We start from the raw sequence: 23,580 nt of genomic DNA on the forward strand, positions 1-23,580 counted from the left end.
AATACCATTTTAATAGCACCTCCCTAAAATGAAATGCTTAGGTATAAATCTAACAAAATACATATGAGAGCTGCCTTAGGAAAATTACAAAACTCTGAGGAACAAAATCAAGGAATACCTAAAAAAATGAAAAGATAATCCAGGTTTATGGATAGGAAGATTCAATATTATCAAGACATTAATTATCCCTAACTCTAATTATAGATTCAACACAAGGCCAATCAAAATCTCAGCAAATTATTTTGTGAATGTTAAAAAACTGATTCTAAAGTTTAGAAGACCCAGAATGGCCAGTTTAATATTGAAGAACAAAGCTGAAGACCTAACATTATCCATCTTCAAGACTGACTATAAACTTCATGTAATCAGTATGATGTGGTAATGGCAAATTAAAAAAAAAAAAGACAAATAAATCAATGTAACAGAATAGATAGCCCAGAAATATACTCACATAAATATACTGAACTGATCTTTGTCAAAGAAGCAGAGACAATGCAACAGAAAAAAGATAGTCTTTCCAACAAATGGTGATGGAACAGCTGGACAGTCACCTTAAAAAAAAAAAAAAGATTAAAGACACTGACTTTACACCATTCACCAAAATTAACTTAAAATAGATCATAGATTTAAATGTAAAACACAAAACTATAAAACTGCTAGAAAAAAACATGGGAGAAAATCTAGATGACCTTGGGTTTGGCTATGACTTTTTAGATATAGTACCAAAGGCACAATCCATAGAAGAAATAAGTTGGATTCCTTTAAAATTAAAAACTGCTCTGTGGGGAGCCTGGATGGCTCAGTGGATTAATAAGCCTCTGTCTTCAGCTCAGGTCATGATCTCAGGGTCCTGGGATCGAGCCCCGCATCAGGCTCTCTGCTCAGTGGTCATCTCTCTCTGCCTGCCTACTTGGGATCTCTCTCTCTCTCTCAAATAAATAAATAAAATCTTTTAAAAAAATGTTCTGTGAAAAACAGAGCAGAGAATGAGAAGACAAGTCACACACTGGGGGAAATATTTATATTTCTGATAAAGGATTTTTCAAAATACACAAAGAACTCTTAAAGCTCAACAACAGGAACACAAACAACCTGATTAAAAACTGGGCCAAACACCTTAAACAATGAACCAAAGAACAAGTAGAGATGGTAAATGACCATATGTCATTAGGGAAATGAAAACTATGAAATGAAATGAAATGAAAATGAAAATAAGTTATCTCTACAAACCTATTAGAATGGCCAAAATCCAGGGCACTGACAACACCAAATGCTGATGAGGATGTGGAGTGACAGGAACTTTCATTCATTTCTGGTGGGAATCTAAAATGGTACAGCTACTTTGGAAGACAGTTTGATGGTTTCTCACAAACTAAACATGCTCTTATATACCATCCAGCAATCACACTCCTTAGTATTTGGCCAAAGGAGTGAAAACTGCCCACAAAAATATCTGCACATGGATGCTTATAGCACCTTTATTCCTAATTGCCCGAACTTGGAAGCAACCAAGATGTCCTCCAGTAAGTGAATGAGTAAATAATCTGTGGCACATCCAGACAATTTAGTATTTTCTAGCACTAAAGTGAAACGAGCTATCAAGCCACAAAAAGAGATGGAGGAAATGTAAATGCATAGCACTGAGTGAAAGAAGCCAATCTGAAAAGATTACATACTGTATGATTTCAACTCTGTATCATCCTGAAAAAGGCAAAACTGTGAAGACAGTAAAAAGATCAGTGGTCATAGGGGAAAGGAAGATTAAGTGAAACACAAAGGATTTTTAGGGAAGTGAAACTACTCTTTATGATACTGTGATGGTAGATACATGTCATTCACAATTGCCCAAAATCTTAGAATATTTGACACCATGTGTGAATCCCAGTGTGAACTATAGACTTCTGGTGATTATGATGTCCCAATGTAAGTTCATCCTTTGTGATAAAGGCACATACCCAGTGTGGAATATTGATAATGGGGTAGCTATGCATGTGTGGAGGCAGGAATATATGGAAAATCTCTGTACCTTTCTGGTGAAGGTAAGAAGTTGTGAACCTAAAACTACTCTAAAAACTAAAATCTAAAAAAAATTATCTCAAAGCCTAGAAACAAGATTAAAAATTCCAAATTATTATGGGTAAAAGAAAACAAAGAAAATTTGATTGACCAGGTGAAAGTCAAGAAAAGGACTAAAGCAACAGTATAAATACAGGAATTGTAGGATTATAAAATAAGATAACCAAAAGATAGTAATCACAATAAATGCAAAGGGGTTAACTTCACCTTTTAAAAGTAAACAGCTCTTTCCAATTAACTAAAACAAAGTAAAATCCGGCTCTATGCAGTTCAAAAACAAAGAAGAGCACTAAAACAAGAAAAGCCATAACACAGGAATATATGCTGTGGCTGGTAAGACATGCCAGGTAAACAGGAACAAAAAAGGAAAAAAATGGCGACAACCATTCCAGACAAGTTAGAGGGCATGAAATGTTTTTTTACTTGGGTCTAACCAGGAAAACAGAAACCACTGCAAGGATTTGTCAATAACAGAAGGTAGGGCAGAGAACTATTTATAGGTGTGGAGTTGCCAAGGTATCAGTAAGGGGAGAGGGTGTGGTAGAGGAGGCAATGTCTCCAAAGCCTGCAGATGCCAGCCTCACTGCCTGGCAGAAGGTAGTCACAAGGAAACGCTGCCAAGACAGGAGGCAGAAAGGAAGTGGGATAAATACCCTGGCTTTTCTGTTCCTCCACAGTTTTATCCCCCTCCAAAGCCTCTTGCTGGCCAAACCCATCTGAAAGCCAGCCGACAAAGGAGCCTGAGAAGCACAGCCCACACACATCAACCCCATTGTAAGACAGTGAGGAATGGAGGTGGGGCAAAGAATGGGATGGAGACCTGGGACTTTTCCTAAGTCCTAGGAAAAACAAAGAATGTTGAAAGGAATGCTTTACATATAGGTAAAAGGAACAATCTGCCAAGGGCATATACTTATGTTACCTTGTATTAGGAATAGAAACAGATGAGATGTATCAGTGAAGAACCATTAGGAAGACAGAACCATGACAGTTAATTTAAAGAATTTAATATACCAAAAAAAGATATTAATTAAGTAGAAGGTTATTAGCTAAGTAACTCAATGTGGCAAAAAGGGAAGTCCAACATATCACAAAGGAGCAATTGGAAGCCACAGCCCAGAGGAGGAGACTTGTATGCCTGGACCCAGACATCTCAGGAGGAGATGCTGGCCAGCTGGTGACCTGCAAATACCATGAAGTTGATTCTGCACATATGAGGAAAAAAAATGTAAACTTCAGTCAACTTGAACTATCAGTGCAAGAAAAGGTACCAGATACAAAAGCACGGGAACAAAAATAAAGGAGTCCAGTCAGGTGTCCCCCCATCAGCTCTGCAGGCTCTCTCATGGACCCATTTGTCTATCATGAAGGTATCCGGCAGGAAAGCAACGTGATTTGCAGAATCCTAGTTTTATATTACAAAGCAAGGACATCAACAGGTGGATACAGGCACTTAAAATTGAAGAGTTTTCCCACTTGAACACAGTCACACTAACTAGATTACTAGTTATTTATAGAGTAAAGATACTGACTTTATTTCTAGTATCATTATAGAGGTCTTCCTTTTAAAGATGTAAGCTACCTTATTTATAATTTACTCTCTTTGGAATTGGTCAGATTATATAATTTTTTTCCAGTGGAAGTCACCTTTCATATGGTTTCTGAAAATTGTACATATCACCTCTAAACCTTTAAAAGCATATTTTATTTATTTATTTAACAATAGAATATGTATAAATCTTGCTAATGTGACACTATGATATATAAGGCTTAACACTGGAGTCTCTTGTGACAATTTTTGAATGTATCTCCTTAATGCTTGACAATATAATTAGCTTATTTTGCATTATTTTTAATAATTATGATTCCATTGAGCTTATAGAAAATATCTGTCTTAAATTTACTTCAACTAGGGGCACGTGGGTGGCTCAGTAGGTAGGGTTTCTGGCTCTTGGTTGCAGTTTGAATCATGATCCCAGAGTCATGGGATCGAGCCCTGTGTCAGGCTCCATGCTCAGTGCAGAGTCCATTTGAGGGTTGTTTCCCTTTCTCTCTCCATCCCCCTCTGCTTCTCTCCCCTCTCCACAAGCTTGCTCTCTCTCTAAAATAGATAGATAAAGTCTTTTTTAAAAAAATTTGCTTTAACCAAAACTGTTGGTCTTCTAATGATGGATAGTTCTGACTTTGAAAATGGTATTCACTCATATTTCTTTATTTGAAAAATATTTATTGAGTTATTGGTGAGATATATATAGATAGATAGAGATAGATAGACAGACAGATATGACTAAAATTCCTGCTCATGAGAAAGTTGAATTCTGTTTTGAGACAAGCAGTGAAAAAAATTACATGAAATACACAGTATGTTAGATAAAAGTAAGTGCTATGGGAAGAAAATAAAGGCAGATAAGAGGATATGAACTATTAGGGGTGGAATAGGTAACATTTTAGACGCATGACAAGAGAAGATCTCACTGACAAGCTATAAAGTGACGACAGTAACCATAAGGATACCTGGGGAAAGAGAACATTCCAGACAAAGGCAATGATATGTGCAAAGGTCCTGGGATGGAGCATGCCTACCATGAGAGAAAGTTAAATTTTTCTTTTCAACTCAAATCCATGACTTCTTGGATTCACAATGATACTGTTTTATCCCCTTAAGGGGTTAGCTTTGGGAGGATTTTACATTTAAAATACACACAAATGCACACTCACCAAATCTGTTTGATTTTACACGTTATTAATACATCAGTATACTTTTTGGCATTTTGTCAGTTCTAGCAACATAGAAGTTATTCCATTATTTTTCTCTTTTAATATAATGCTACAGTTAAAAACAAAACTAATTATTACAACACAGTTTGAATTATAACTGTATTTTAATATCACCACTAGGAATTTATCTTTAAACTAATAAAGATTATAATTTTCATTTTCAAAAGACATGTTAATTATTCCAAACAGAGATTTTAAAAGAAGTTGATTTTGTTTATACTTTCTGCCATTGTAGGTTTAATATTTTCAATTAAATATTTTAATTGGTTGTTCCTAAGTTACCTTTTCAAAAGACACAAACATTTTCAAGAACTGGAGACCTCCAAACACCATCTTAAAATCCAATTAGTTTAAAACATGTTTGAATAAATTATGGTTTTGAGGACAGCTCTTTTAGAAGGCTAAATAAGATTAACTTAAACAATTAAAATTCTGTTACCTATGTAGCTAGCATGAATGCAAAATTTATTTAATTTATTATTATTATGAAATACTTCATACATACTAGTAAATAATATAAAAGTAAATAAATATAAAGATATAAGGTATAAAAATAGTGGTAAAATACTCATAAACCTTCCACAAAAGTTAACAGAACATTAGCAATACTTTCAAAGCCCTCCAACTGATATGTGGTAACTTCTTCCTCTCTATGTCAGCTCCCCTCCCTCTTGTCCATTGTCTCTCAGGGGTGACCACTCTTCCAAAATTTGTATGCATAATTTTTTTGTTTGCCATTAAAGTGAATGAATCCTTGGACAATATATTCCATATTTTATATGCCTCTGAGCTTCCTACAAATGGTAGGATGCTGTGTCTTTACCTCACCTTGCTTTTTTCCTTTAACACTGTGATGAGACTTGTCCATATTGAGAAAAATAAAGGTACCTGAACTCATCTTCATTGTTACCCAGGATTCTGCAGTGTGAATATACCACAATTCATTCATTTTCCTATCAATAGGCCTTTGCTTGTTTTTAAAAACTTTACTATTATAAACTTTGCTGCTATGAATGCTCTTAAACACAAGTGCTTCAAGTATATCCCCAAGCTGTAGATTATATACCTTCAATTTTTTTCAAATAAATGACAAATTGTTTCACAAAACACTTGCATAAATTTACACTTTCACCAAAAATGAAAGCCATGTGATTTTTGCAGTTTACTGACTGAAGAAAGTTTCTAATTCATAGAGTGGGGAAACAGGCAGACTTACTGAACTGGGGAGACAATGTTAAGCTGAGGAGACCAAGGTGGCTAGTGTCTATAGAATGGCCTAACAGAGAGAAGAGAGCAGGACAGAGATATAATTATGAGAATCTGCTGAGGCTCTACCTCGGGGATTCAGCTAAGTACTAATACTAATCAGTGCATGTGTGCAAAGAAACTAGTTAAGACTGAGGAAAGAATCACCAGGAAATATTAGTGGTAACAGGGCTCTGATTCACAGAAGACTGGAAATACTTCCTGTTCCCACCAGCCAATTGGAAAACCTTCTGATTCACAAGGCATTAGGCAGAATATTCAGAGGGCTTCATCTCTGTGGTAGGGAATAATTAGCCATAAACTGAGCACTGCTTCAGTCTGTCTTAACAAATCATAAAGATGTGACAATCAACTTCCTTCCTAATACTTGCATCCCATACTAACATTCAAGAGGATCTATATATCTAATATCTAATAAAATTGCCATGCATGCAGAGAGGGACAAAGTACAACTTATAATATGGAAAAAATTCAACTGAAACTCACCCAGAACTAAAATGAATATTTAAATTAGTAGACAAAGACATTAAAACATTTATTATACCTGTATTCCATAGCTCAAAAAGTAACAGAGATACAGAAAATATGAAGATCCAAATCAAAGATCAAGACACGAGAACCACAATGTATAAGTTAAAAGATACACTAGATGGCATTAATTACAGATTAGACATTTCAGAGGAAAAGATTAGTGAACATGAAGACATTAAAAAAAAAAAAAAACTACCCAGGAGTGTTACCCAGGATTGTTACCCAGGATTCTGCAGTGTGAATATACCACAATTCATTCATTTTTACATTTTCAGTTTGCTACCAAATGAATGAATATACCATAATTCATTCATTTTACATTTTCAGATTGTTACAGTTTCAGAAGTGCAGTGGAGACAGGTAGAAAAACAAATTTGAGGCATGCCTGGGTGGCAGTTAGTTAAGCAACCACTACTTGGTTTCAGCTCAGGTCATGACCTCGGGATCATGAGATTGAGCCTCACGTTGGGCTCTGTGCTCAGCTCAGAGTCTGCTTGAGACTCTCTCCCTACCCCTCTTCTTCACCTGTTCTCTCTCTCTGTCTCTCTCTCACAAAAATAAATAAATAAATAAATAAATAAATAAATACAGACATTCAAAAATTTTGAAAAGAATAATGGTTGAAAATTTTACAAATGTGACTAAAATTTAAACTCACTGATTTAGGAAGCTCAGTGAAATCTACATTATAGTCAACTCCTCAAAAGCAATGATAAAGAGAAAAATCTTAAAACAGAGGAAAATAACATGTGATGTACAGAGGCACGAAGGTAAGGATGACAGCATATTTCTCCTTGGAAACAATATAAGCAGGAAGACAGTGGAACAGCATCTGTAAAGTAGCAAAAGAAAACACTGGCAATTTAAGGGTTCTAATCCAGTAAAACCACCTTTCAAAAACCAAAGTCAAAATAAAAACTTTCTCAGACTTATGATATCAAAAGAGTTTATCACCAACAGACCCTTACTACAAAATATACCAAAGGATATCCTTCTAACAGGGAGGAAATGATACCATTTGGAAATGTAAATCTATACAAAGGAATGAAAATACCATAAACTATGACTACATGGGTAAGCAGGTGTTTTTCTTTCTTTAAAAAATAATCAGTTATTTGTTTATTTCTTTTTTTTTAAGGTAGTTTCCATGCCCAAAATAGGGTTGAACTCATGACCCTGAGATCAAGAGTTGCATCCTCTAGTGAATGAGTCAACCTAGTGTCCATATAGTCAATTATTTAAAACAAAAGTGGAAACAGTGTAGTGTAGTTTTTATAATATTAACAAAAGTAAAATATATTACAACAATAACACAAAGGCTATAGGGAGATAAATGGAAGCATATTAGCTTAAATGTCTTTAACTATAAATTAATTGGTAACATTATCACTTGAAAAGAGACTACATAAGTAAAAATATATTTTATAAAACCAATAAGTTAGCAAAAGGAGTAAAAATGGAATCATATTGGATTGGATTGTAGCTGCTCTTCTATCCTTATTCTCTGCTTTAATTTTACTCTGAAACTTAGGGGTAATGTATCAATTTAAACTTTAAGATACACTTTAAATAACTATAAGTATAAAAATTATATAAGAAACTTACAGGTAAATAATAAACATAAAAACCTCTGACCACAATGAAGAGAAAAATTGAAATCTTTTATTTAACAATGGAAAACATAATCTAAGTATATGACTAACCTACCTGCATATGTGAGAGGATTTATTTACCATTCCGGAAGTGTGTTGAAATTCCTCTGACATATTCAAAGGTATTGTTATATAATCACTTAGTTGTTTATGTAGCAGTGTGATTTGGAGTTGAATCATGAATGCCAGAACTGTAATTGTACCCTATTTAGTAACTGTGGACTGAAAGGAAGTGCATAAGCAATACCATTGTTGACAAATAATGGAAATCCTCTTGTAGCTCATCTTAAAACAGCTGTTTTCAGAGTTAAAAATCTTTACTTAAAGTCCCTGGAAAGACAGGCTTAAAAGTTCTTTGCAATCAATGTAGAAAACATTTTGATCTTTGGTACATATGCCTACAACCTGTTTAATGCAATACTAGAGATCAGACTTAAAAAGAAAATTCATGATAACTATTTTAAAAGAGTCCATTTTGGAACAATGTAGACTTAGTGAGTAATGAAATGAATTGACAGCATAATATATAGTAATAAACTATTTTAAATTACACTAAGAAAATTATCATCTTTCTTAAATCACAGAGACAGCAAATAATACATAGTAGAAATAAGAGATATTTTTTGCTATTGCAACAAAGTTGTAAAATGCCTAGGAATAAACAAAATGATAAAGTGGAAGAGGACCTTGAAGAAAACAATAAGATGTTAAGGAAGAACATCCAAGAAGACCTAAACTAATGTTCTAGGATGCCAAGACTTTCTATTTTAAAGATGCCAATCCCCCACAAATTAATCAATGCGGCTCCCAACAAAAATTCCAACAGAAATTTTTTTGAATTAACAGACTTCATTTTTTAGAGGAATTTTAGGATTACAGAAAAATTGAGCAGAAGGTAGGGAGTTCCCATGTATCGCTTTTCCCCTGCTCTCAGTTTCCCTATTGTTACCATCTTGCATGGGTGTGGTATACTTATGGCAAGTAATAAGCCAATCTGGATACATGAATAGTAACTGAAATCCACAGTTTACATTGAGATTTGCTTTTTGTATTGTACAGTTTATTTTTGTTTTGGTTTTCATGAACTCATGATATCATAATATATAATGTCCACCAGTACATTATCATACAGAACAGTTTCACCACCCTAAAGGTCCTGCACAACCCCAAAGGAATTTTTTTTTAAATATTTTATTTATTTATTTGACAGACAGAGATCACAAGTAGGCAGAGAGGCAGGCAGAGAGAGAGGAAGGGAAGCAGGCTCCCCGCTGAGCAGAGAGCCTGATGCGGGGCTCGATCCCAGGACTCTGGGATCATGACCTGAGTTGAAGGCAGAGGCTTTAACCCACTGAGCCACCCAGGTGCCCCACAAAGGAATTTTTAAGACAGAAACTCAATGACCTGATTCTAAAATCATTTAAAAGAAAAAAAATGCATGAAAGCCAATAAAGATTTTTTGACAAACAATAACAATAAGAGACTTTGTTTTATCAAATAGTAAAACATAATACAAACCCATAGAAATTGAAATTATGGTATAAAAATGCAAAAATATGTATGTAGATTAAGGGGACACAAGATAAATCCCAAAACTGAGCATATATTTATGGGACTATAGAAAGGCATTTCAAGTTAGTGATTAAAAAATGTCAAATAAAAAACAAAATTGGATTCTTATCTCACATAGTATCCAAAAATTTTACCCATATTTAAATGCCCAAATATAACAATATAATTAATAAAAATAGAGAGTATTTCAATAAAATATATGAAATTGCCTTGATAACTTTGTGAATAAGAAAGTCCATTAGCTAACTCAGAGGGACTGTTAGATTCCCTAAAATTAGATTGTTAAATTCCTTAAAATTAGAAGGGAATTGACTAATAATTTTTAGAGTAAATCCCTGTATCACTTGAGTCTTTATCAGGAGCATTACTTTTGTAATTAAATAGTATGTAGGAAAAAAGAAAAAACCCTGAAGTTTCTTCTATGACTATTTTCTCTGATCAGAAAAAAAAAAAAAGGGGGAGGAGTCAAGATGGCGGAGAAGTAGCAGGCTGAGACTGCTTCAGCTAGCTGGAGATCAGCTAGATAGCTTATCTAAAGATTGCAAACACCTGAAAATCCATCGGCAGATCGAAGAGAAGAAGAACAGCAATTCTGGAAACAGAAAAACAACCACTTTCTGAAAGGTAGGACCGGCGGAGAAGTGAATCCAAAGCGACGGGAAGATAGACCCCGGGGGGAGGGGCCGGCTCCCGGCAAGCGGCGGAGCAACTGCACACAAAATCAGGACTTTTAAAAGTCTGTTCCGCTGAGGGACATCGCTCCAGAGGCTAAACCGGGGCAAAGCCCACGCGGGTTCAGCGTGGCCTCAGGTCCCGCAGGGTCACAGAAGGATCGGGGGTGTCTGAGTGTCGCAGAGCTTGCGGGTATTGGAACGGGAAAGCCGGCTACAGAGACAGAGCCGACAGTAAGCTCGCAGCTCGGGGTTACCTTGAACCGGCCACAGGCTCGGTGAGCTCGGAGCGCGGCCGGAGGTCAGGCAGACGGGAGTAACCGGGCGCTGTTCTCTAAGGGCGCACTGAGGAGTGGGGCCCCAGGCTCTCGGCTCCTCCGGGCCGGAGACCAGGAGGCCGCCATTTGTATTCCCGTCCTCCGGAACTCTACGGAAAGCGCTCAGGGAACAAAAGCTCCTGAAAGCAAACCCGAGCGGATTACTCACCCCGGCCCCAGGTAAGGGCGGTGTAATTCCGCCTGGGGCAAAGACACTTGAGAATCACTACAACAGGCCCCTCCCCCAGAAGATCAACAAGAAATCCAGCCGAGACCAAGTTCACCTACCAAGGAGTGCGGTTTCAATACCAAGGAGAGCAGCAGAATTCCAGAGGAGGAGAAAGCCAAGCACGGAACTCATGGCTTTTTCCCTGTGATTTTTTTTTAGTCTTGCAGTTAATTTAATTTTTTTCTTTTTCATTTTTTTTTTTTTTCTCGCCTTCGGGTAAAATTTTTTTTTTTTTTAACTGTTACCTTTTTCTTTTTTAACGATTTTTTACTAGTTTATCTAATATATATTTTTTTTCTTTTTTACATTTTTCTTAGGTGTTTTCCTTTTTTTTTTTATTCTTTTCTTTTCTTTTTTTTTTTTCTTTTTTCTTTTTTTTTCTTTCTTCCTTTTTGAACTTCTTTTTATCCCCTTTCTCCCCCCTCACGATTTTGGATCTCTTCTAATTTGGTTAAAGCATTTTTTCCTGGGGTTGTTGCCACCCTTTTAGTATTTTACTTGCCCCTTCATATACTCTTATCTGGACAAAATGACAAGACGGAAAAATTCAACACAAAAAAAAGAACAAGAGGCAGTACCGAAGGCTAGGGACCTAATCAATACAGACATTGGTAATATGTCAGATCTAGAGTTCAGAATGACAATTCTCAAGGTTCTAGCCGGGCTCGAAAAAGGCATGGAAGATATTAGAGAAACCCTCTCGAGAGATATAAAAGCCCTTTCTGGAGAAATAAAAGAACTAAAATCTAACCAAGTTGAAATCAAAAAAGCTATTAATGAGGCGCAATAAAAAATGGAGGCTCTCACTCCTAGGATAAGTGAGGCAGAAGAAAGAATTAGTGATATAGAAGACCAAATGACAGAGAATAAAGAAGCTGAGCAAAAGAGGGACAAACAGCTACTGGACCACGAGGGGAGAATTCGAGAGATAAGTGACACCATAAGACGAAACAACATTAGAATAATTGGGATTCCAGAAGAAGAAGAAAGAGAGAGGGGAGCAGAAGGTATACTGGAGAGAATTATTGGGGAGAATTTCCCCAATATGGCAAAGGGAACGAGCATCAAAATTCAGGAGGTTCAGAGAACGCCCCTCAAAATCAATAAGAATAGGCCCACACCCCGTCACCTAATAGTAAAATTTACAAGTCTCAGTGACAAAGAGAAAATCCTGAAAGCAGCCCGGGAAAAGAAGTCTGTAACATACAATGGTAAAAATATTAGATTGGCAGCTGACTTATCCACAGAGACCTGGCAGGCCAGAAAGAGCTGGCATGATATTTTCAGAGCACTAAACGAGAAAAACATGCAGCCAAGAATACTATATCCAGCTAGGCTATCATTGAAAATAGAAGGAGAGATTAAAAGCTTCCAGGACAAACAAAAACTGAAAGAATTTGCAAATACCAAACCAGCTCTACAGGAAATATTGAAAGGGGTCCTCTAAGCAAAGAGAGAGCCTACAAGTGGTAGATCAGAAAGGAACAGAGACCATATACAGTAACAGTCAACTTACAGGCAATACAATGGCACTAAATTCATATCTCTCAATAGTTACCCTGAATGTTAATGGGCTAAATGCCCCTGTCAAAAGACACAGGGTATCAGAATGGATAAAAAAACAAAACCCATCTATATGTTGCCTCCAAGAAACTCATTTTAAGCCCGAAGACACCTCCAGATTTAAAGTGAGGGGGTGGAAAAGAATTTACCATGCTAATGGACATCAGAAGAAAGCAGGAGTGGCAATCCTTATATCAGATCAATTAGATTTTAAGCCAAAGACTATAATAAGAGATGAGGAAGGACACTATATCATACTCAAAGGGTCTGTCCAACAAGAAGATTTAACAATTTTAAATATCTATGCCCCCAACGTGGGAGCAGCCAACTATATAAACCAATTAATAACAAAATCAAAGAAACACATCAACAATAATACAATAATAGTAGGGGACTTTAACACTCCCCTCACTGAAATGGACAGATCATCCAAACAAAAGATCAGCAAGGAAATAAAGGCCTTAAACGACACACTGGACCAGATGGACATCACAGATATTTTCAGAATATTTCATCCCAAAGCAACAGAATACACATTCTTCTCTAGTGCACATGGAACATTCTCCAGAATAGATCACATCCTCGGTCCTAAATCAGGACTCAACCGGTATCAAAAGATTGGGATCATTCCCTGCATATTTTCAGACCACAATGCTCTAAAGCTAGAACTCAACCACAAAAGGAAGTTTGGAAAGAACCCAAATACATGGAGACTAAACAGCATCCTTCTAAAGAATGAATGGGTCAACCGGGAAATTAAAGAAGAATTGAAAAAAATCATGGAAACAAATGATAATGAAAATACAACGGTTCAAAATCTGTGGGACACAACAAAGGCAGTCCTGAGAGGAAAATATATAGCGGTTCAAGCCTTTCTCAAGAAACAAGAAAGGTCTCAGGTACACAACCTAACCCTACACCTAAAGGAGCTGGAGAAAGAACAAGAAAGAAACCCTAAGCCCAGCAGGAGAAGAGAAATCATAAAGATCAGAGCAGAAATCAATGAAATAGAAACCAAAAAAACAATAGAACAAATCAACGAAACTAGGAGCTGGTTCTTTGAAAGAATTAATAAAATTGATAAACCCCTGGCCCGACTTATCAAAAAGAAAAGAGAAAGGACCCAAATAAATAAAATCATGAATGAAAGAGGAGAGATCACAACTAACACCAAAGAAATACAAACTATTATAAGAACATACTATGAGCAACTCTACGCCAATAGATTTGACAATCTGGAAGAAATGGATGCATTCCTAGAAACATATAAACTACCACAACTGAACCAGGAAGAAATAGAAAGCCTGAACAGACCCATAACCAGTAAGGAGATTGAAACAGTCATTAAAAATCTCCAAACAAACAAAAGCCCAGGGCCAGACGGCTTCCCGGGGGAATTCTACCAAACATTTAAAGAAGAACTAATTCCTATTCTCCTGAAACTGTTCCAAAAAATAGAAATGGAAGGAAAACTTCCAAACTCATTTTATGAGGCCAGCATCACCTTGATCCTAAAACCAGACAAGGATCCCACCAAAAAAGAGAGCTATAGACCGATATCCTTGATGAACACAGATGCGAAAATACTCAACAAAATACTAGCCAATAGGATTCAACAGTACATTAAAAAGATTATTCACCACGACCAAGTGGGATTTATTCCAGGGCTGCAAGGTTGGTTCAACATCCGCAAATCAGTCAATGAGATACAACACATCAATAAAAGAAAGAACAAGAACCATATGATACTCTCAATAGATGCTGAAAAAGCATTTGACAAAGTACAGCATCCCTTCCTGATCAAAACTCTTCAAAGTGTAGGGATAGAGGGCACATACCTCAATATCATCAAAGCCGTCTATGAAAAACCCACCGCAAATATCATTCTCAATGGAGAAAAACTGAAAGCTTTTCCGCTAAGGTCAGGAACACGGCAGGGATGTCCATTATCACCACTGCTATTCAACATAGTACTAGAGGTCCTAGCCTCAGCAATCAGACAACAAAAGGAAATTAAAGGCATCCAAATCGGCAAAGAAGAAGTCAAATTATCACTCTTCGCAGATGATATGATACTATATGTGGAAAACCCAAAAGACTCCACTCCAAAACTGCTAGAACTTATACAGGAATTCAGTAAAGTGTCAGGATATAAAATCAATGCACAGAAATCAGTTGCATTTCTCTACACCAACAGCAAGACAGAAGAAAGAGAAATTAAGGAGTCAATCCCATTTACAATTGCACCCAAAACCATAAGATACCTAGGAATAAACCTAACCAAAGAGACACAGAATCTATACTCAGAAAACTATAAAGTACTCATGAAAGAAATTGAGGAAGACACAAAGAAATGGAAAAATGTTCCATGCTCCTGGATTGGAAGAATAAATATTGTGAAAATGTCTATGCTACCTAAAGCAATCTACACATTTAATGCAATTCCTATCAAAGTACCATCCATCTTTTTCAAAGAAATGGAACAAATAATGCTAAAATTTATATGGAACCAGAAAAGACCTCGAATAGCCAAAGGGATATTGAAAAAGAAAGCCAACGTTGGTGGCATCACAATTCCGGACTTCAAGCTCTATTACAAAGCTGTCGTCATCAAGACAGCATGGTACTGGCACAAAAACAGACACATAGATCAATGGAACAGAATAGAGAGCCCAGAAATAGACCCTCAACTCTATGGTCAACTAATCTTCGACAAAGCAGGAAAGAATGTCCAATGGCAAAAAGACAGCCTCTTCAATAAATGGTGCTGGGAAAATTGGACAGCCACATGCAGAAAAATGAAATTGGACCATTTCCTTACACCACACACAAAAATAGACTCAAAATGGATGAAGGACCTCAATGTGCGAAAGGAATCCATCAAAATCCTTGAGGAGAACACAGGCAGCAACCTCTTTGACCTCAACCGCAGCAACATCTTCCTAGGAGCAACGCAAAAGGCAAGGGAAGCAAGGGCAAAAATGAACTATTGGGATTTCATCAAGATCAAAAGCTTTTGCACAGCAAAGGAAACAGTTAACAAAATCAAAAGACAACTGACAGAATGGGAGAAGATATTTGCAAATGACATATCAGATAAAGGACTAGTGTCCAGAATCTATAAAGAACTTAGCAAACTCAACACCCAAAGAACAAATAATCCAATCAAGAAATGGGCAGAGGACATGAACAGACATTTCTGCAAAGAAGACATCCAGATGGCCAGCAGACACATGAAAAAGTGCTCCATATCACTCGGCATCAGGGAAATACAAATCAAAACCACAATGAGATATCACCTCACACCAGTCAGAATGGCTAAAATAAACAAGTCAGGAAATGACAGATGCTGGCGAGGATGCGGAGAAAGGGGAACCCTCCTACACTGTTGGTGGGAATGCAAGCTGGTGCAGCCACTCTGGAAAACAGCATGGAGGTTCCTCAAAATGTTGAAAATAGAACTGCCCTATGACCCAGCAATTGCACTATTGGGTATTTACCCTAAGGATACAAACGTAGTGATCCAAAGGGTCACATGCACCCGAATGTTTATAGCAGCAATGTCCACAATAGCCAAACTATGGAAAGAACCTAGATGTCCATCAACAGATGAATGGATCAAGAAGATGTGGTATATATACACAATGGAATACTATGCAGCCATCAAAAGAAATGAAATCTTGCCATTTGCGACAACATGGATGGAACTAGAGCGTATCATGCTTAGCGAAATAAGTTAAGCAGAGAAAGACAACTATCATATGATCTCCCTGATATGAGGAAGTGGTGATGCAACATGGGGGCTTAAGTGGGTAGGAGAAGAATAAATGAAACAAGATGGGATTGGGAGGGAGACAAACCATAAGTGACTTTTAATCTCACAAAACAAACTGAGGGTTGCTGGGGGGAGGGGTTTTGGGAGAAGGGGGTGGGATTATGGACATTGGGGAGGGTATGTGCTTTGGTGAGTGCTGTGAAGTGTGTAAACCTGGTGATTCACAGACCTGTACCCCTGGGGATAGAGTATTATGCCTCCATCAGAAAGGATGAATACCCAACTTTTGTAGCAACATGGACGGGACTGGAAGAGATTATGCTGAGTGAAATAAGTCAAGCAGAGAGAGTCAATTATCATATGGTTTCACTTATTTGTGGAGCATAACAAATAGCATGGAGGACATGGGGACTTAGAGTGGAGAAGGGAGTTGGGGGAAATTGGAAGCGGAGGTGAACCATGAGAGACTATGGACTCTGAAAAACAATCTGAGGGTTTTGAAGGGACGGGGGGTGGGTGGTTGGGGTACCAGGTGGTGGGTATTATAGAGGGCACGGATTGCATGGAGCACGGGGTGTGGTGCAAAAATAATGAATACTGTTATGCTGGAAAAAAAAAAAAAAACCTACATATTTACAGTTTTTCCAAACAACAGTGCTATCATGAAAGTCCTTAATTGGCACATAGAGTAAAAGAGAATTGTGAATTCATATTAAAAATTAAATTCATGTTCCTAACAGGAAACCATATAAAACATTAAAATATAATCTTGTAGAAAATAGGGTTAAGAAGGCTTTTTCAAAAGTCTTGCCTTGGCAATCACTTATGAGAAATAACGTCCTTGAGGACGCCTGAGTGGCTCAGTTGGTTAAGCGTCTGCCTTCAGCACAGGTCAGGTTCCCAGTGTCCTGGGATTGAGTCCTGTGTCAGGCTCCCTGCTCAGTGAGGAGTCTGCTTCTCCCTCTGTTATTCTCCCCACCCCTGCTCTGATCTCTCTCTCTCTCAAATAAGTAAATAAAATATTAGAAAAAAAGAAAGAATTTCCTTGATTCTTATTTTTCTCGCAAATGTATTCTCAACTCAAAAAACATTATGTCTTTTCATCGCTTCATTATAGAGTGAAAAGCCCAGTCATTGATTAACCTGTGGACACTGGTTCTTCTCATCACAGCACACAGGATCACACTGACCATAGAATTTATTGCCCAAACCAGGGCTTATTTAACAGTGAAAGGGAGCCCTATTAAGAATTCAACTCACACTTTCCTGGTAGCACAAGGATGAATGACCAACTACATGGAAATCTTTTGACCTTCTGTACCCTTTCCCACCTCCTTATACTCATTTTCAACCAGCGTGTCTTTGGACCTCATGTTCTAGGAATTCCACGCCACTATTTTCTATATTATGCCACATTGCTCCATATCTTCAAGGCGTTGCATATTCAAAGCCTTCTGAATAATACAGTAATTACTACTGTGTAATTCATAAATTCCTATTGTGCTTTAAAAACCACGCTCAGGTGGTTAACTCTTGGGAAGGACCTCCAGTGTCAACCATCCTCTTCCTGTATCAAGAATCAGTCACTGAGCACCTACACTGTGATCTACTTTGAGGGGCTACTCAAGGTAGATATGACCTTTATGTTCTGGGAGCTTCTTATCTGTGATATCTCTGGATCCCAAAATGCTACTACTCCTGTGATTGTCTCACACTCTGACATCTACCTGTGCCATGCCTTTTTAGAACTGTCAAGGTTTGGGGTGGCTCAGTCAGTTAAGCCTCTGACTCTTGGTTTTGGCTCTGGTCGTGATCTCACTGTCAGGAGATTGAGCCCTCTGTCGGGATTGGCGCTCAGCGTAGAGTCGGCTTGGGATTCTCTCCCTTTCCCATTCCCCCTCTCCACCCCTATTGTGTATGCATGCACTCTCTCACTTTCTCTAAAATAAAAAAATTAAATCTTAAAAAAGGTGGGGGGGCATGCCTGGGTGGCTCAGTGGGCTAAGCCTCTGCCTTTGGCTCAGGTCATTGTCTAAGGGTCCTGAGATCAAGCCCAGTATTGAGCTGTCCACTCGGCAGGGAGGCTGCTTCCCCCTCTCTATCTCCCTGCCTCTCTGCCTTCTTGTGATCTCTCTCTCTGTGTCAAATAAATAAATAAAATCTTAAAAACAAAACAAAACAAAAGAACTGTCAGAGTTCTGCAAAGATAAGTCTTTTAGCAGATCTCTGTGCCCAGTAGCAACCTGACCATCCTTTAGAAAATTAGCCCTCCCTGGGGGCACCTGGGTGGCTCAGATGGTTAAGATCTGCCCTCAGCTCAGGTCATGATCTCCACGTCCTGTGATCAAGCAGGCTCCCAGCTCAGGGTGGAGTCTACATCTTCCTCTCCCTGCCCCTGATTGTAGTCTCTCTCTCTCTCTCTCTCTCAAACAAATAAATAAAATCTTAAGAAAAAGAAAAGAGAAAAGAATATTAGCCTTCCCTCACTGCACACAGTCTCAGTAGGTATATTGAGTACTGCTGTAAAACCAATCACACCAAAAACTAGTGATTTAAAACATGCATTGATGTGGCCCATGGGTCTGCAGGTTAGCTGGGAAGTTCTACAGATGTGGGCTGGGCTGCCTGACGCTGGGGACTTAGCTATGCATCTGGGCTCACTCTTTGGGGTGGTTTTAGGATGGGTCTAAAAATTCTTTCACATTCTTCCTTTCAAAAAATGAAACTTAATTCCCTTTCCCTTGAATATTGCCCAAACGTATGACTCACTTCTGATAAGCAGAAGGTGGCAGAGCAGGGAAGGCAGGAGACTTTTGGCTAGGTCATCGGAGGTACTGCCGGTTCCAGCTTACCCTCTTGGGAGTGCTTGCTCTGAGGTGGGGAGGGGCAAGGGGGCAGCCATCTTGTTGCCTGTGGATAGAGGCTGTCCTGGGGAGTAATGGAGGTCTCTAGCCAACAAGCAACACCAACTCACCAGCCAGCGAGGGAGTCACCTTGGAAGTGAATCCTCCAGCCCCAGAAGATTAAAGGCCCAGCCTGCATCTTACCTGAAAGCTCAGGCCAGAACCTCCCCTCTAAGCTGCAGCCGGATTCCTGACTTCAGAAGCTGTGTGAGGTAATCAACGTCCATTGTTGCTGTAAGCCACTAGTTTGGGGAGTAATCTGAGAGAAGGTAACAGATGGTGGCTACGTGGGCTAAGATGGCCTTAGTGGGGACAACTCACTTCCACTCCATGCCTCTCATCTTCCATCGTCCGTCCTGCTAGCCAGGACTTGCTCTCACACCGACAAGCTTCCAAGAAAGTAAGCAGAAGCTTCTGAGCCCCCTGAGCCTCACTTCAGAAATGGCATGCTACCTGCTCTGGCCTGAAACAAGTCACTGGGCCAGTGCAGGTTTAAGGGTGGGGACACAAACACCTTCCCTGAGGGAATAAGCGGCAAAGTCACGTTGGTTAAAGGGGCAGGGATACACTTGGCTGGCTCAGTCTGCAAAGCCATTGACTCTTGATCTCAGGGTCATGAGTTCAAGCCCCATGTTGGGCACAGAGCTTACTTTAAAGGAGGGAACATGGATACTGGAAGGGAGATAATTAATGGGATGGGGAGAATGGAGACCCCTTTGGCAATCAGCCACCACAACAGAATGATCAGTCAAGATGTTTCCCCTCCTTAGTCCCAAAAGTGGGCTCTTGACTTAAGGAAGGAAGAGTCAAATGCTCCCCACCCCAGGTGTCTCGCCTGGCTATCAAGAGGAAGAATGAACGGCTTCATTGTAACAATGAGCGGTTTGGAAAGGCTGAGCTTTAGGTCCTGATGTCTAGATTTTTTTTTTTTTTTAAGATTTTATTTTATTTATTTGACAGAGAGAGAGGGAGATCACAAGCAGGCAGAGAGGCAGGCATAGAGAGAGGGGGGAAGCAGGAGAGCCAGATGTGGGGCTTGATCCCAGGACCTTGAGATCATGACCTGAGCCAAAAGCAGAGGCTCAACCCACTAAGCCACCCAGGGACCCTGATGTCTAGATTTCTTGAGCTTTTCTGTGTCCTTTCCTGTCCTGTGCCTGGTTCCTTGGTTTTTCCTTTTGTAAACTACCACGTGTCTTCCAGTAAGCACCCCTTCTTCCCTACTAGGAACAGCCAGAGCTGGTTTGTATTGATCACCCCCAAAGAAGCGAGCCAGGGAACTGCCACCGGCCCTCAGCACGGGACCACACGGTCTCCTTAGGAAGAGCTCCTCACACGCAAGAGGGTCCCTTGCAAAAGGGGGAAGCCAGAAGGGGCCACACACGGAGCCCCGGGAGATCCCTCAGATGAAGACTGGCATCCAGCAAGTACTTCTAAAAACTCCTTCAACATCCTTAAGGACAAAGGCAATGCAACTGCAAAGCAGGAACAACCAATGCTAGAGAAACCACTCAGGCGTGTTATTTTTCCTGCAAAGCCTCAATTGTCTAGCAGCATTTCCATGCAGCGGGGCTGCCGTACGCCGGGGCGCTCACGTGCCAGGAGAGGCCAAAGTTCTTAGCAACTGGGCCAAATATGCATATGCAGGCTAAAAGGCGACTGTCTCTGGGCTCCTGCCTTCTACTGACATATGGCAGCTCCGGGCCGCGGTTCTATTAGCTCGTCTATTGTACTGGAGTTTTACAATCACTCTGGGCATGAAACACTTCGTGATTTCCACCGACTGCTGGTCATGTTTCCTTACTAATTCCCTGCACCAATCGGGGACGACAGAAGGTATCAACTCCCTTCTCGGGCATTTAAACTGTGAGCAGTCATCTATATGCAGAAAGTGTGCCCACAAACTTCGGAGAACTTTGCTTACGCAGAGCCCAGAGCACAAATGCTGCAGGATCAGCTGCAGAAGCAAATGCTGCGGGATCAGATGATGCCGGCGGCTTCTAGAAGAAATTCATTAGCGTTTTGGGTCTTGGTTGTTTTTGTTGTTGTTGTTTTGGGTTTTTCCTTTCTTTCTTTTTTTTTTTTTTTTTGGTTTTTGGTTTTTGGTTTTTGGTTTTTGGTTTGTTTGTTTTTAGGCTGAAGTTCTAGCAGTTGTCAATCCAGGACGAACTTGGCACTTGTCAGCAGAGACAGTGCGTCATTGTGGTTAGAAGCAGGACCTTGTAGTCTGAAAACTGAGTTCCCATCTCATCCCGCCCCTTACTATCTGAGTGACCTTGGACAAGTTGACCTTTCCTGGACCTCGGTTTCCCCATTGAGAAAACTGTGCCAAAAAAAGAAACCATCTCCTAGGGTTCTTCAGAGGGTTAAATGTAACAACAAATGTGATAGGCTGAGTCCAGAGCTTACACCATAGGGGGGCACTGAATAAATGCCAATTGTGACTGCTTTTTTATTACTACTAGTGCTACTAATAATAGCAATAAGGGAACATGCCAGCAGCTTCCAGGGCTGGAACAGCAAGACCCAGGGACATCTGACTCACCAAGTTGAAACAGCAGAGTTAATCCTGGTGCCGGCAGGGTTGGCATCCACCCCAGGGGCAGCTGTCTGGGGAAACAGCACAAAGCGTTGTGTCCCAGCATCTCAATCCCATCATCCCATGCGGCCAGCATCTCACCTTCACCTTACATCTGGGCTGGACCAGCAGCATTAGCAGCAGACCTCAGGAGAAGGGAGGCGAGATCACATCTAGGTTTCAGGCCTGGGCTCCAGACCCGGCAGAGAACAAGAGCGGGTGCCTGGATGGGGGCAGATTGATGCTTGTGGGACACCAGGGATCTGGTCATACTGCTTGGGCTGGGGCAGCAATAACTCTCCAAACCCATCCAGACAGCAGAAGGGAGAGAGTTTGCAAGCAGCTGCCAAGATCGGCTCTCCAGCCAAGTAAAGGCAGTGCTGTAATGCGAGCTGTGTCCTGATGGCAGGGACAAGACCATCTTCCTGAGCTAAAGGAAGGCATGAGATCAGCAGTGGAGAGGAAAGCACAGAGCCTGCTGGAATGACACAGCTGCAGCAACGACAGAGTGTTTTAGGGAGGAACAGGGCTGGTAGCTTGAAACCAGGGGTGTCACCTGCTCTGTCAAATCCCCAGCCCAGGGGCAGACAGAGCTAAAGGGTCCCAACCTCCGAGTCACCCGCAACAGACCCCTTTAGGATCTGGCCACGTACAGTGATTCTCAGAGGGAATGAGAATCTTTAGCAAGATAGCCTTGGGCTTCAAGTGCTCATTTCAGTTTAGGAAGTTCTGCAAAGATTCCCTTATCGAACGGTAGGATTTAGTGTGTGAGTTCAAACCTCTTTGCCATTTTTGCTTTGAAAACAGACTGAAGTGGAAAGGTGCTGAAGGCATGAAGCATGTCCCACATTTCAGGAACTCTAACAGTCTCTTATGGATCTGCCAGAGACTTTGGCTTAAGAGAATGTTCCTATGTAGCCAGAAGTAAGAGGGTTCCAGGCCAAGTGGAGATGGAGGTCTATGGGGGAAGCCAGTTAAGATATATGGGAAATGGAACGGAAATTTGGAGCAGGAGCCTAGTAAGAATTAGAAGACTCTCCACCTGAAATTTTCAGAAAAGAGGGAGCGGGAGAGATTGTCCCTCTGACATGCTACTATTTTCTTCATTGTTTGAGCATCTTAATTATTTGTTCTTCATTTGTAGTTTTGAGATGATTGAGCTCAGCAAGGAAAGGTGATTTTCTCGGGGTCAGAATTGTTAGGTGGGAGTTGTCGCAGGCACCAGGATCTGGTGACCAGGGCAGTTGCTTGTAACACACACACACACACACACACACACACACACACACACACACACACACTATGAAAACTCAAGTTTAACAAACACCTGCCAATGAACAGTCCAGCTTCACCTCTCCATCACTGACAAAGGTCTTGCACAAGCAGGGTGGGGACATGCCTCTGGCCTCACTTACAGAGCCTTTCACCTGGGGGTGTGAAAAATCAGGTCAACCACTCTGTGTTTAGTAAGTAAGAGTCAGTATCTCCAAGCTACTTGCCTGTGCGTCAAGCTCTGGTCCATATGTGCATATCATTTCCATATGCATTTGAAAAGGTGGATTATTCCAGTCCACCCTTTTAAGAAGTAAGTAAAAAGAAGTAAGGTAAAAGTTACTTCTTTGAAAATCATTGGGCAGCCGATTTGAAGCCTGTGGGTATTGGCAACAAA

General features: G+C 39.8%; 1 long non-coding RNA gene across 1 annotated transcript in view; it reads right to left on the minus strand.

The window, feature by feature from the left end:
* The window catches only part of LOC116590424, a 38,380-nt gene that overhangs the window by 14,439 nt on the left and 361 nt on the right, over positions 1–23,580 (minus strand). The window contains exons 2-3 of the long non-coding RNA XR_004285605.1: positions 23,239–23,338; positions 21,879–22,057 (exon numbers count right to left, since the gene is read on the minus strand). This is a non-coding gene — a long non-coding RNA (uncharacterized LOC116590424). The remainder of the gene's footprint in view (positions 1–21,878; positions 22,058–23,238; positions 23,339–23,580) is intronic.

This window comes from Mustela erminea, chromosome 5 (genome assembly GCF_009829155.1).
Source record: "Mustela erminea isolate mMusErm1 chromosome 5, mMusErm1.Pri, whole genome shotgun sequence".
In the NCBI taxonomy this organism is placed as follows: Eukaryota; Metazoa; Chordata; class Mammalia; order Carnivora; family Mustelidae; genus Mustela; species Mustela erminea.